This window comes from Falco cherrug, chromosome 5, assembly GCF_023634085.1.
Source record: "Falco cherrug isolate bFalChe1 chromosome 5, bFalChe1.pri, whole genome shotgun sequence".
Lineage (NCBI taxonomy): Eukaryota > Metazoa > Chordata > Aves > Falconiformes > Falconidae > Falco > Falco cherrug.
In genome coordinates this window covers 69,428,791-69,443,634 of record NC_073701.1, presented here as the reverse complement: position 1 = coordinate 69,443,634, position 14,844 = coordinate 69,428,791, and the positions used below count along the sequence as shown (strand labels likewise).

The window sequence follows — 14,844 nt, the reverse complement described above, 5'->3', positions numbered from 1 at the left end:
TGTCTTTCTAAAAATAATCTTTTCTAGCTGTGGGGAAAAAAGCCTTCACAGGACAGAAGTCAAGATAACTGCAGCTGAAAATTAAGCTTGCAGGGAATATGGGATGGCATCCTGTGGAGCGACCTGTGCTGTTGAAGGGATCAGGCCATGCTAGGTACCTGCATCCCAGCTGAGATGCAGTAGCTGGCTGTGGGGATGCTCCCCTCCTTCTCTTTGTACTTCTCCTTGACAGTCTGAGTGAATTGATTTTCCTTTGCTTCGCAGCAGATAAAATTTAACTCCAGGGTGTCAGCTGGGGAACTGTAACCTCAGTGGCTTCCACTGTAACAGTTGAGGTGGTGTTATCATTCCCAATAGGGAATAATGCAATAGCACTACTCATGCAACCTTCTAAGAAAACAGAAATGTCATGTTTTGAAGGTCTGTCTGGTTTTTTTTAGCACACGATGGGGCACCCCTGGCAGAGGTAAAAGGATTGACTTCCTTTTCCCCTTAAAACCAGGAGTCAGCCTCCTGTTAGGAATTCACTGCCTTGTTCCTTCCCACATCCCAATGATAGCTGGGATCATCTAAAACTTATTCGCTTGCTCACAGTCATACATCTATAGGCTACCTCCCTGCTATTGTGTTTGCATTAGCATGACACCCAGATTTTCATTGGAGGCAGAAGCTTATTTTAACAGCAGCTTTGCAAATGTGGTGAAAAAATTTAATATTTCCTTTTCATCCTTGAGTCCTAATCTTCTAGATCATTGTAAATTGGACATTTGTCTCCCTTGGCTGGCCAGGATGACTGCATCCTTTCTAAGTTTTCGTCTGGAGAAATTTATAGTAAGATTTAAATATAAAGTGAGTGGTCCCCTTTAAAGTTACATATGCTAAAGGAATGTGACTTATGAATCCTGTTAACAGTAGCGGCTGCTTGAGAATGTCAAGCACTTTGTCAAATCAAGATTTTGCTGTAACACATCTTGCACTAAAAGGGTTGCTATAAATTTTGTACTGTGCCAAACATTTGTATGTACCTCCAGTATGTGGGCTGTGTTTGATGCTTATAGAAGTCGAGTGTGTTTTGCTTTTGTTGCTGACTGCTGGAGGAACATGTGCATATGTTTGTGTAGCTGAACAGAATTAAAACTCATCTGGACTGGAGTGTTAACAACAGAGAATGCTGCTGCCTGCAGTAAAACCAGGAGATAATATTAAACTGCAAATAAACCATCCACCTTCTGTTGGGAAGACCAGTTTTATTTTCATAATTTCCAGTGGCCAACACAAGTAGCATCTTCTGGATAGAGCAGATTCAGTGGAGAGTAGAAATTTACTTTAAAATCGCTTCTATGAAATATTCATATAAAAAATTGCTTCATGCAGTGAATATTTGAACAATTAAGAGTCTGTTCACTGTCGCTTTCTGGCCTTGGGCTAAGCTAGGGGGCTGGCTTGAGGATGGTGGTGTTTGTAGCCTGCCAGCTGACTGGTACCTATGGGATCATACTGGAACAGACGGGAAGACCAGCAAGCCTAGAGGACTGTCGTGCGTTAGCCCCAGCCAGCAGCTCAGCCCCACACAGCTACTCGCTTGCTCCCTACCCCCAGTGGGATGGGGGAGAGAATCGGAAGGGTAAAAGTAAGAAAAACTCATGGGTTGAGATACAGTTTAATAACAAAAATAAAATAAAATAAATAAAAATACTAAATTGTAATGAAAAGGAAAATAACAAGAGAGAAATAAACCCCAAGAAAAATAAGTGATGCAAATAAAAAAAAATTGCTCACTACCAACTGACTGATGCCCAGCCTGTTACTGAGCAGCAACCCCCAGCCACTTTTCCCCCCAGTTTATATACTGGGCATGACGTCATATGATATGGAATATCCCTTTGGCCAGTTTGGGTCAGCTGTCCTGGCTGTGTCCCCTCCCAGCCTCTTGTGCCCCTCCAGCCTTATCTCTGGCAGGGCTTCAGAAGCTGACAAGTCCTTGAGTTAGTGTAAGTAAGCACTGCTCAGCAACAACATAAAACATCAGTGTGTTATCATTGTTCTCATCCTAAATCCAAAACACAGCACCGCACCAGCCAGTTGGAAGAAAATTCACTCTATCCCAGCTGAAAGCAAGACAAGACAAAGCAGCAGCTGATAAGTCCCCTGCATCCAGGCACCAAGGAGTTTCTTGCATTTCGGTGTAGCTTACACACAGGACTGCACAAGTCCAAGCTCCACCAGGAAGCCTGGCTCTTCTCTGCTGCCCTGCTTGATGGTGGCAAGGGATGGTTATGGGGACCAAAGAGCCACCAGTGCCTGAGCAATGGCCAGGAAAGATGTCTTTGTGAGCCCGAAGGGATCTGAATAGCAGGGTGAAGTGTGGTCATGGGTCCAAATATTGCAGCAAATATATTCAGACCTTCTTGCATGAGGATGGGTTGTCACAGCTTCCCAAGTCTCTCTTGAGAAGGGGACGTGGTACTGCCATGGCTGGGGGCAGGCATGTCTTCAGATCACGTATTGACCACAATGTCATGTTTTTAAGCAACATTGGCAATTTTAAATGAAAATAAAACACCAACAAAACAAAACTAACCCCCAACAAACAAACAAACAAACAAATGGTTTGGGGATTCTTTGGGGGAAGCCTGTCCCCTAAAACCCACCCACTTTTCTTCCTGAAATGAAAATAATGGAAAAATAGTATTTTCAACTTTGCATGCTTCACCAGCAAAATTCTGCCTGTGCAAATTCCTGGTGCTCTTGAGCTCTTTTGTGGGTTTACTCTCTTTGAAAAAATATCTTTGGCTTAATATCATACTTATTGTTTGACCCCTGAAGGGATTAGGGCTTCTGCAAGGGGTGGGAGCAGCAGAGTGATCTTGGGCTCAGCCTGTCCCTTGGCACCTTTCTGAGTTGGGACATGAGTGTGCGCTGAAGTGGTCTGCTAGCAGGTTGGGTTTGGATGTTGTCTCAAACTACCTCTCTAATGATGAGGCCATTTCACAGTGAATCAGTGAGGTGGCTGCTCTTGTGGCTAGATCTGAAAGAGGTTTTAAAACTAAGTCCCCAACATGGCTTTAAAAAAATACGAGGGGAAGCAGGGGGCTGCGATTTTGCCTTCTTACTCGCTTTTCTTAGGAGGGCTAAAGGGTTGTGTTTCTTTTGGGTTGCCCGTTTAAATCCTGCTGAATCAGGACAGAAAATTACTGAACGCATGAGAGGAGTGCAGCAATCATTTGGGGTCAGTGAACTATAGATTGCAATATTCGGCAGAGTTATTGCACTTGCCTGTGAGCCACAGCCGAGTCCCTGCTCTGCCTGCCGGCAGCCGTGGGAGAGGAGGGGAAGGCTGCTCTGCATTTCGTGCACTTGGCCTTTTCCATTGTGCCCCCTGAGTTATCAGCCCTTCCTACCTGCTGAAGCCTTTCACACAGCATTATTGATTATTTTTAATTAAAGGGATCAGAGTTATATTCCCCGGTTGTCAGTTTGGTTTGTGTTACTCTGTTGATTATCGTGACTCACTGAGATGATGAAAATAGCCATCATGGTCATGCAGTTTAGAGGCAGAAAACCTGACTAGCCAAGGTAACTAGTTTTGTTTGACTTGGCGTTCGATTTTTTTTGCCTCCCTGGCTCTGCCTGTATTGTAAGAGGTATTTCACTGTTGCTTCCCTGAGGCAATCTACCAATAATTCAATGGCAGCTGCCTGTTCTTATTCCTTGGTTTCTAAGCCTCTGGATACTAGACTTGAATTTTGAGGACTTGTTTTCAAGCACTGGCATACATTTTCTGTATGCCTGTGGGCAGTCTCCTTCACTTCTCGGTCTCTTCTGGTTTTGTAAATGGGCTCAGTGCCCTTTTTGCAGGACCACTTTATGCATCTCCAGTGTGTGAGGTATTTTTGCAGTCCACTAATCCAATGATGAGAGAGAGGAGAAACATAACAGGTAGCTGACCTATGCACAAAGATGAACATACACCGAAAAAGGGGGATCTTGCTGGAGTGGATTCAAACTCTGCCTCCTCACCAAGGGAGACTGGTGTGAGCAGAGGTTCATGCCACAATGGGCAAGCCCTAGGCTGCTGTTGGCCATGCTAGATATGACTCCTAGCTCCCTAAAACCATTTAGTTAGCTGAAATAGACAATCTCACCATTGCTACCATGACTCAAGATATAACAGCAATGGGAACTTTCAAAGTAAACTTTATGACCAAACTCTGCCAGCCTGCTTACTGATGACATGCAAATTACAGAAGTTCAAACATTCACATTCAATGCTTATAGCTGTGTCTTTGATTGCTAATGATGTTGATTCACAAAGAAAAAGCTTTCTAAAATAGACTATTTCATGTACCACACCAAAAGCAAATGAAAGGATGTTGCATATAGCATTTTTTTGGGTCATGTTAAGCCCTGTCTAAACACCTCAGGACTCATAAATTAGGGGGAAATAAAATGTGAATTACCAACTAATGAGCTAGTCTTTAATTTTTAAACAGAATTGTAACTTGAACAACAAACATGCACATTTAGCTGTGAACTTCTGCCCTTAATTTTACTATGCAGTTGTCAGAGTTCTTTATTATTTATTCATGTTACAAGATCAGCACAAGCATTTTACACCTCCTAAAATGCTCATACTAGCAGCAGGTTGTCCACCTATAAACTTCTGATGTGAACTACCTTTGCTGCCCATCCTCGCAATCAGAGACTGTTTGAAGGTGAAAGACAAGATGCCAAGCCCCTAACATAGAAAAAGGCCCTTATAACCTGATACAAGAAAAAATGAAAGTGATTTTTTTTTTGTTGAACTGCATTTTCAGACAGGCTTTCATCAAATATTCCAGCAGCCATTTTCTGTTTTTCTGCTGAGTGTGAAGATGCCGAGTACTGGTGAAAGATAAGTAAGAATTCCTTTTTGTTCTGGGCTTAAATAGCAGCCTAATACTTTAGAAAAATCTGATCATCAGTGGCCTCGTTGGTCTACAAGAGTGAATGAAATTGCTTGGCTGGTTCAGAGTCTGGGCTATGAACATCACTTGACCCTGAGTAAGGAAATCGTGCACAGGGTTGAATTCAGCTGGTCTGATCATCTGCTCTCCAGTGAAAGCCAAAGAAGGAAAATGGGTATGTCTGGGACACTGACCTGTTTTGGAGAAATTAGATGTTTGAAACTGGACAGACTGTGACTTTGAAGTATCCATTTTCCTTTTATTTACCATAAACGGAATATAAGGGACTGGGTTAAAGCTAAAGGAGGGGCATCTGTCCTTGGTGAACTCTGGGTGCAGTCCCTGACATCTTCTTACATACTTTTGTAGAGGTGTGATGCCATAGAAGAAGCAAACTGCATCACTTGGAGCACTCTCTCAGTTCTAAACACTTATTCCTGGAGTACAAGGCTCAACACCAGTATAGCAATGCAGTTTGACCTTATGAGTAGTTTAGGCAGTAGACTTTTTAACCAATAATTCCATACTTACATTATCTGTCTAAAATACGCTTTCAGGCTTCAGCGTATCTCTGGTTTACAAGGAACCTGGCTAGCCTGATGCATGGGTATATGTATAAAAAGATGATGGCCCAATGGATAATTAAAAAAAGAAGAAACATCACTGAAATAAATGTGCATTTTAAAAAGCAGAGAGAAATATCTGATCTTGAAGCCCAATAAGAAGACTGATGAGCAGATCTTGATGAGTCAGCTAGGTCCTATTTGCCAAACTATTTGAAGTTTATATTATCAGGCAAACAGAGGAAAGGTTTATCCCCACATATTCTTCTTTGGAGTCTCTACAAACAATATGCTACAGCTGAAATAAAATTATGACAGTTGGGACTATAAGTACTGATGCTATTATTTGAGAAATGCAACTACATCAGTTTTCTGCTGTGTACCATATAGAATTTTGTTTGGAAATTTAAAGCCATTTTGCTCTTCATAATGTTGCCTTTGTCTTTTATAACACTTTCAATCTCTTCATAATACTATATTTTGCTGTGAAGAGGCTAAAACCCAGCAACAATTAATATTAATAAATGTAAACTGGACCAGGAAACTTGCTGTGGCAGACAGCCAAGTTATAAAATATTGTTTGCTTTGACTCTTAGACAATGCTGCTGAGAAAGGTACTATATAGACTGTTTTTCCAGATAAAATTAAATAGTTATCTGGGTGTCTGCAGATAGAAAATACTATCAGGATTGACTTGGTTCTTGGGAGTTTTTATTTTTAAATCTACCTTGACAAATATGAAATAGAGAAATAACACCAGAAATGTAAACAAGGAATGCAGAACAGCATTTCTTCAGTGGTTTTAAGCAAGACCCTCATACATAACTCCCAAAGGAGGTGATATTCACAGGCAACCTTAGCTAGTGACAGTCAGCAAGATGCTCCATTGTTCATAGGAAAGTTGCTGCTGTTGTGGCAAATTACAGCTTTTCTGTAACAGAGTAAAAGGTTTACCCCATTTGGGAGCAATTGGCTTGACATGCTAAGATGCTTAGGACTTCACACTGTGTTCCTTCTCACATTGTCTTGGCAGAAGGACCTCATTCAGATTTGTAAGTCAACATGCCAGTGGCCCTGGATGTGCACAAGTGAGGGTAGCTGCCAGCCTACTAAAGATGCACTTGAGGTGCAGGAACTATAATGTATGGATTGATTTGAACACTTTGTTTTTGTAGGCAAAAAAATTCTTTGGCAACTTGGACACTCCTCTGATTTGCACTAAATTTAATGTTGTTTAAAGACAGTGTAAACAGCTGGGGAAAAATAAATGACTGCATGTTAAACTAACCTCAAAAAAACCCTGCATCTGCAGAATATTAAAATCTGAAGAAAATTGAAAAATCGCTTGTCAGAGATCATTTAAAGTCACTGAGGATGGGATCCATGTCCCCTAAGAGGCAACTCACAGATTCAGCTGCTCCGTCAGGATGCCTATACATGCAGTACAGGTTTATGTTATTGCCATTAGTGGAGACCTAGCCAGTGGAGCTGAGAGATGGTCTGAAGAAGCATCTGCTTTAGGTACAACTGAATCCCCACTTAAGGTATTCATTAATGTGTAATGGGTGTGATTCAGCGACTTAGCCATAGGCATCCAGATCCACTTCACATGCCTTAAGATATCCAAGGTTTCCATCCACTTGTGTCTGCTGGATGCGACCCAGGACCAGAAGGATACCTCCAGACCTCTGGAGTAGCAGCTGGTGGCAGGGCAAAATCCCAAAAGGCAGCTAAAATGGACCTATGCTCCTGTGGGGGGGGCACCTGGGCTGTGTTCAGAGGGTTATTGTGTGGTGAAAGGAGAACTGAGAAACTTCAGGCTCGCTCTTAACCATAAACCATAGGTGCTGAGGACATTGTCTAAGGTGTGAGTTTGCTGGCTCTAATTTGCATTTGTCTAGGCATTGATGGTTCTACAGGTGCAATTTCTGTGTCAGCCTTGCCCTTCTGTCTGGGCTGAGGCTCAAGTCTGCATCCTGTGGTCCAGGGCAAGATACTAGACCCATTCTGACAGATGAGTATTGGTGAACGTCTCTGAATCCCTGTAGTAACTCGGGGCAAGATTGCATCCTGGTTCTGTGCATCCACATAGGGCAGGCGTGCCACAACTTAGTCTTGGAGAATACTTTCCTGATACTTTCTCATACTACTACGTATAGGAGTGAATGGGGTGGAGACTGCAGGGACAAAGGATGCAGTTTATAGCTAAGGGGAAAAGCAATGGTTAGAGTGATGTTTCTACAGCTTAGTTCCCCACTGAGCAGGGCAGCTGAATGCCAGCTCTTTCCTGAGGAGGATGGAAGGAGATTGTACCCAACAACACATCCCAGCCTCTGTGAACAAGTACAAGTGACCCTCACTGCCCTCTTTCCTGGCATTAACACGTTGATAGCTGCGTGTTTATTAGCTTTGAAAACAGATGCTGTTAGTAACAAGAAAATCTGTGGGAGGAAAATGGTAGCAACAGACACACGCTTTAAAAATTGTGCTGAAACGTTCTAATGTCGTTGTACTTTTTTAATCATTTTTTCCTACCATCTCTGCCAATGCCACAAGTAGGACATAGCCACAACATTGTACCTCCAAGACACGGAATCTGTATTGCGTTGGTGTTAGCTACTAATAGGATTCCAGTACAAAGCACTTTAATCCATTGCTAAGTAAGTGACAGTGTAGTAATATGGTTAGAGGAAAGGACATGGCTAACATTGCTACTTCTGCTCTTCAAAGACTTAGTTTTATAATCCTTTGCAAAAGCCTTTGTTCAGGTTTCTGGAAGTAGTTTGTAACTGCCCACACACGCCTTTAAATATTGTCTTAAGCCCTACCGATGTATTTGCTGCAAAATTCAGTCTATAATTAGTTATGCTTTCAGCCTCTGAATCACCATATAATCGTATGTTGTGTTGGAGCTGTAACTATTATCTTTAATATTTCAGTAGGGTAATTGCAGTTTTAAAAAACAGTGAAGTTGTCACCAGCAGATCCGTAATTTTATCATCACTGCTAAAGCTTCTGAACTTGAATATGGCACCTGGTCAAGTATAACGTGTCAGCCTCATGTCTGAGTAGGAGATAATGCATACTTCCAGTCTCGTTCTAACCTCACAGGTTTCTGTGCTTGTGTGGGCATATATTGGCACACTGTCTGCTGATCATACTGGTGCTTCTGAGCTGGTGGATTTTTCTGAGTTTAAAGCCATATGTGCTTATGTAGTTGAGGTCTATTGTAGTTGAGGACTTAACGCTTTCCTCACCTCAATCTTATACTGGGTCATTCAATCTGGATAAGTTTATTCCTTTTCTGTACACAATGAATGAGACTTTAGTTGTTTGAAGCACTTGGTTGAGATGCATCTGAAATTTTTCAGTGCCTATAGAGTATAAATCTAATGAGCCTGGGATGCCTGTATAATAGAAATAGAGCTGTTCAAATACAGACTCTTGTCGATGCAGCCTAGGTTTGGCTAGGTGAGTTGCACCCTAAACTCCCATTGAGTAGACTTCAAATTGTCTCAGACAATTTGGTCAGAAGCTTAGACCTATGCTGTAGATGTGTAATCTTAGGTGACATAGATCCTGTCATTGATAAGATTACCAGACTGGAAGCTCTTTCTCCATTAACTCATTAAAAATGCACATACAGCACTCAGCACAGTAGTCCTTGTGTTCTGTTGAAAGAGGTCCTGCATGTTTCTCTTTTCCCATAATGGTATCCATACGACCTGTCTGGATGCCAAAGTCTCAGCCTAAAGGAGACTTTTAATTCTGCCCAAAAATATATTCAAAACTGAGGTCTTACACAGTGCTGCTGAATGGGACGGTGCTCAGCATCCTTACTGCAGCCCAGTGAGACTTACCCAAGTGTCTGAAGCATGTTGGATCCAAGCTGGGAAATGGAGATCTGGGGAAGCCACGTTGCTGAGGTGTTGCTTTCATTTTCTGATTTTTATGAACTGCTAAGCTGCAGGGAAGGTGTGTATGGCAAATGGGCAAAGAATTGGGTATCATTGTATAAAAAATGCAAGTGCTAGGACAGGCATGAATTACACCTGTTCTATTGCTCTGCCTGCAGTGCAGTGGGAAATTGGGACACACTGCACTAAGTAAAACACCGGTTTGTCTTGTTCCTTGTTCAGAGACCCTGGCAAGGCCACTGAGCCTGTGACAATGAACATCTCTTCTAAAACTCACAGCTGTGTCTCTGCATGGCCAGATCATGGACTCGCAACTCTTGCTTCTTTTCTGCAATATAAATAATGAACTATAAAGGCTGATGCTTTCACAAATGATTTAGAGACCTTATTCCCTTGACGCTCAAAGAAAACCAGGCTGTTGGATTGCTGTAGAGCTCATGAAAATGTTGTCCCTCTAATATTAGTGGGTTGTATTAAGTAAATATCCTGGAGGTGTTAGCCTTACAGTCAATGGAACTTTGGCTTCTAAATGTCTTTGCGAGTCCATTGAGACAGGCTTTGTAGGAAGAGTTAATATCTTCTACTAAAGCAAGTGATATCTGAGGAAAAGAGAAGAGGCTTTGGGGCATATAAGCTATTCTTCAGGTCATCTGTATTGTGAGTCTAGACCTTAGTTTCAAAGTGATGTACGAGCCCTTCAGAATGTCACTCAGTGAGAAGATTTACAATGTCTGACTTCTTTCTCCCCCTCCTCTTTTTAGTGCTGGTGTAAATCAGAAGTGGTTCAGTGGAGCTAGGCTGTGTCAAGCTGTCCAAAACACAGCGGCTGTACAGTATATTACCAGTACTTGCTTGGACAGAGACAGTAACTCTTACCTTTTTAGCACATCTTTAAAGATGTTGGACAATTCTTCGCTCCCTGCCGTTTTCTTTTCTCTGGTGGTCTCAAAGTAGAGAAAAGTACATAACTCCTGCAGAAAAAAAAAAAAAAAACAAAAAACCATCAAAAAAACAAAAAACCAACCAAACAAAAAAACCAAGCAGCACCCACCCTTTAACTGGAAGACGGAAGCTAAAATATTTCTTTACAAATACTGTATGTTGCTAAATAAGGCCATGGCTATTTTTACCAAATACTGGCTTTTTGGAAGCTTAATTGTCTTCATTCTGCTCATATAAATCAAAATGATACTTGTTGGCAGGATAAGCCAAAATAGAAACTAGTTGTTGTATTGAGCTGTGAAAGTTTCAGATAAACCAATTTTGTTTCTTTTTCCTTTTTCTTTTCTCCTCGGGATATACCCCCCCCACCCCCACCCCCCGCCCCTTCCTCCCCTGCCCCAACCCCTTAAAGCAATTATAGCTATGTCCTGTGACCTGCCCTCATCTTTCGCTGGCTTGTCTGCATACTGCAAGGCTTGTCACAGAATGCATGGGTCTCTCTGCTAGCCCTGCATGCAAAGGCTGTGAGGCTAAATGCAAGCTCTGAGGCTGTGTCCTATCTTGTTGCCAGGGAACAGTGACTAAGAAGTGTCTGAGCTAAACTCAAATTTAGGAACCATCTTTGCAATGAGCTGCTTATGTGACCTTGGGCAAGCAATTTGTGTGGGGTGAGATTCCTCCCTTCCAGTGTTAGACTCTCAGTAGTTAAGACTCCAGTTTGATGGAGGACTTTATGGGAGGGGAGTGCAAGAGAAGGAGAATGGTCCTCTACTATCGATGTATGTCTAAAAATGGGACAAACCTCCCACTGGGGACATCTGCTTCTCTCCAACTATAGCGTGAGCCCAGATGTGTACCATAGACCAATACCTAACATTTGAACATCTATAGGGCTGTGAAAGTCTTTGAACTCTGTGTTAATTCCTGTCTGGCCCAGATATAATCTCTAAAGCCTCCACAGTCATCACAAAGGTTTGGTGGTAGGTGACACGTAGCTGCAACATCAGCAAGAGTTTTTTTGTACATCCTTAGATTTCGGAGGGTTGTTGGAGGTTAGCGCTGAAGGGATGACTAATTCCTCCATCTTCCTCACTGTATTTCTGAAGCCTGAGTTATGCTGTTGAAAGTAGTTCATGGTCATGGTGGGTCCTTATCTCTAAGGACTGCTGACCTGACCCACTCTGGAGATCCTTTTCTTTGAAGGTGGCAGGAAGGGAACTTTATCCAGCAGCAGTGATGGGGTGTTAGTGGATGGCTCATGGCAACCATTGCCCAGCAGCATTGGGAGCCAAATGAATCCAGGTGAGCAACAGCAAGCACAGGACCAGTCTGTGGCAGAAAGTTGATTCTGGAATAAATATAGCGAAAATCTGCCTTGAGGTGCCTGGAAGGTGGGACCTGCAGCTTGAATAACTTCTTTCCAAACTAATTTGATCCTGGTGGGACAATTCTGCAGCTGTAAGTTCATGTTCTGCATGTAAATGTGTGCATCTTGGTCTAAAGGATTTCAAGTGTCCTATGAAGGCATTTGGAGACATTTGGGTGAGAAAGTGAATGACCAGTTCACAACTTCTGATTTCAGATCAAGCAAGTTTCCCCCAGTAGGAGAATTAAGAGACTTCTTTCCTTATAGCCATTTCATTTCAAACTCTATTCTATTTGATAGAAACCTGTTTCATTCCACCAAAGGGGAAATCCTTTTTCTGGTCTCTTCTTATGAACTTAAAGGTGAAAAAATACTTCTGTTGATGCTTTGACAGTTTTCTGAAGCATCTACCTTAGCTTTGATTTTCTCTCCTCTCCCTATTAATTTTTAACACTTGTTAAAAGATTTGTTCTATTTGTGAGTTGTGAGAAGGTGTCTTAATTTACAGACAGCTCAAGTATACCTTGCTGTACTTTCAAAGTGTAATTTTTTCCCCACTTCAAAAATTTAATTCACGTCCTTAGCTACCATACAGAAGCATAACTCCTTTGAATCTTATGAAACTCTCCTGATACACACCTGACAAGGCTTTTGACCTTGTTAGTTATGAAATATACCTGATTTCTCAACAAGAACTTCACACTTGAAAGAGTCCTTTGTCAACTACAGCCAAAGCCTTGGTTTTCATTAGAGGAGAAAAAAAATCCACTTTTGTTTATCAGGAACTGAGATTGCAGGAAATACCAAAGTTATCAATATTTGAATAGACAAATTAATAATTTTTATCCAGAAAATATATGAAAATACAACTTTCGTTTTGGAAAACATAAAAAAAAATTTTCTGCCAACCTCTCAAATGCTGTTCTTTTGAAACATTTTATATATTTGAAAGTTTTCTCCTCTACTTACCTGTTTTTCCACACTGAGCATGCACAAGCTTGCCTGAGATACTAGTAGTAGACACGAAAATTAAACAAAGAACTCACAGTCCAGGCTTGACTGTGACCTATGGGAGAGATTAACAGTATTAACAGTAACATTCCTTGGGAGAGTCCTGATTTTGTTTTTATCTCTTTCTGTACATAAAATGACCAGAGTTTTGTCTCCTGTCTCCACCCGTCAGTAAAGAGGAGATATTTGGGGGTTTTTTTAATGTTTTTCAGTTGAAGAACTCCACAAATCACAGGACAACATGCAGGCACTTTTGGTCATCTCAGCTGCAGTCAAGCCAGGATGAGGATAAAGGGGTAAAAGGGCCACAGTTGCAGGCTGTTGTCCCAAGGGTAGTGCGCTGCAGTTTTAGTGCCAAATCAATCTGGTTTTGCTGGAGAAAGTATTTATTTGGATCTGTGCAATGCACAAAATGTTGCTAAAGTTTATTAGCTCAATGAAGGGCCATGCTGCTGCTGCCATATATTCTTGTAAAGCGAGGATGAAATACTCAGGCCATGGTCAAAGAGACCATGAGATATATCCTGTGGGAGGTTGATCAGGGCCTCTCTGAGAGGGTCTGGACTGGATCTGTACTGCTGATATTCTGCAACCCACTGGTTTCTCTCAAAGGGGAATTTGGTGTTTACGGGTAACCTTTGACATGAGGTGTGTCCCTTGGGCAGTTGGTGTAGGTTAAAACAGCAGGAGCAGACTCCATCATCCTGCCACGTGCTACCTAATAAATGGCAGATCAGAGAAGCACTTTAAAGATGTTTTTCAGCTGTAAAATTCACTTCAAGACTTCACCCGTTCCCCTGCTTTCTTCTACCTGCCCTCCCTCCCATTTCCTTTCCTATCCACCCCCCACCCCCCACCCACCCCAGCCTGTGATATTTGATATCAAAGAGTTTCGGTTGAAATGAAGCTTTCATTCACACTCTCAGTCTTTGCTTTGTTCCTCCCCAGACTCAGGACACTGAGAGCCTGCTCTGGGGACAAGGCATTTGCTGGTGTTTTGTTACTGGAGCATCACAAATGCACAATTCACCACTCCGGGGCTCTGCTTGCTTTGGTCCATCTCCAGAGACAGACCTGTCTGGTGGCCTATGACCCTGCTCCATCTACTCCAAGGCTCTGACAGGTGCCACATGGATGAAAAGAGCTTTGAATACCTGACAGAGTGCCTCAACTCTCACTTGTTTGTCATGTTGGAATCTTCTTTTTGGGGGCAGAAATACTCTGTCAGCATTTGTTCAGAAAAGGTGGCATTGAGATATAGTTGTCTTGCTCTGTGTGCTAATCTGGGTTGCAAATTAATTCCTCCAGAGCATGCTACAATTGTTCATGCAAGTACCAATGCAATGTACCATTGCTTCTGCAGGACTCTGCAACCAGCTCTCTTTTCTACTCAACAGACAGAGGCACAGGACAGTCTAGATGTAGAGAAAAAATCTTTCCTCTCTGGCTTCCCCTCCTTCCTTCCTCTGCACACTTGGGCAGTTTCGGTGGGATGCTCTGGTGGCACAAGGGGTTACTTTTGCGTGCACCTTTTAGCTTGAACCCCCCAGTACAGTTCCCACCATTTAGCTACAAAACCATATAACTTTTTCCCTCTTCTGCTCAAAGCTCTGCTCTGACTTTCTCCTTTTCTTTCTTCCTTTCTAAATCTTATGTCATCTCTGCTCTTTTGCTCTGCATGACAAATTTCTATTGCTTCATAAGGTGGGGGGAGAAAACGTAACAACTGCTTCTCCCACATCCAGATCCTTCCAAACCTGCTTGTGGTTGGTCTGATCTCAGCACAGCCACAGAAATCAAGTGCTCTGCTAATTTGAGTTTAGAATTGCACAAGATCTTGACAACAAAAGTATATAAAGACTGAAGCAGACACATTTCATAAAACTGCAGTTTTGCTAGAAAGTAGATCTTCATATATCCTGGAATGTATACATTTTTAATGGACTGATTTCCCAAATCTTCAAATGTGAGAGCATAAAACTTTTTGTTCTTCTTATATCAAGCACATCAATTGTCCAAGGAAATCACAATGATTATGCATTGTTGCAGTAAGCACATGTATACTTATTGACATTTGCTAATTAAATTTGTTCTAACAA

General features: G+C 42.0%; 1 protein-coding gene and 1 long non-coding RNA gene across 3 annotated transcripts in view; one reads left to right on the top strand and one right to left on the bottom strand.

Annotated features, from left to right (window-relative positions):
- FRMD4A (FERM domain containing 4A) overlaps positions 1-14,844 on the top strand; it is a 386,250-nt gene that overhangs the window by 17,123 nt on the left and 354,283 nt on the right. The gene's annotated exons all lie outside the window — the stretch shown is intronic.
- Positions 1-14,844, bottom strand: part of LOC114015899 (uncharacterized) — a 28,222-nt gene that overhangs the window by 6,396 nt on the left and 6,982 nt on the right. Inside the window, exon 2 of the long non-coding RNA XR_003560079.2 lies at positions 10,303-10,397. This is a non-coding gene — a long non-coding RNA (uncharacterized LOC114015899). The remainder of the gene's footprint in view (positions 1-10,302; positions 10,398-14,844) is intronic.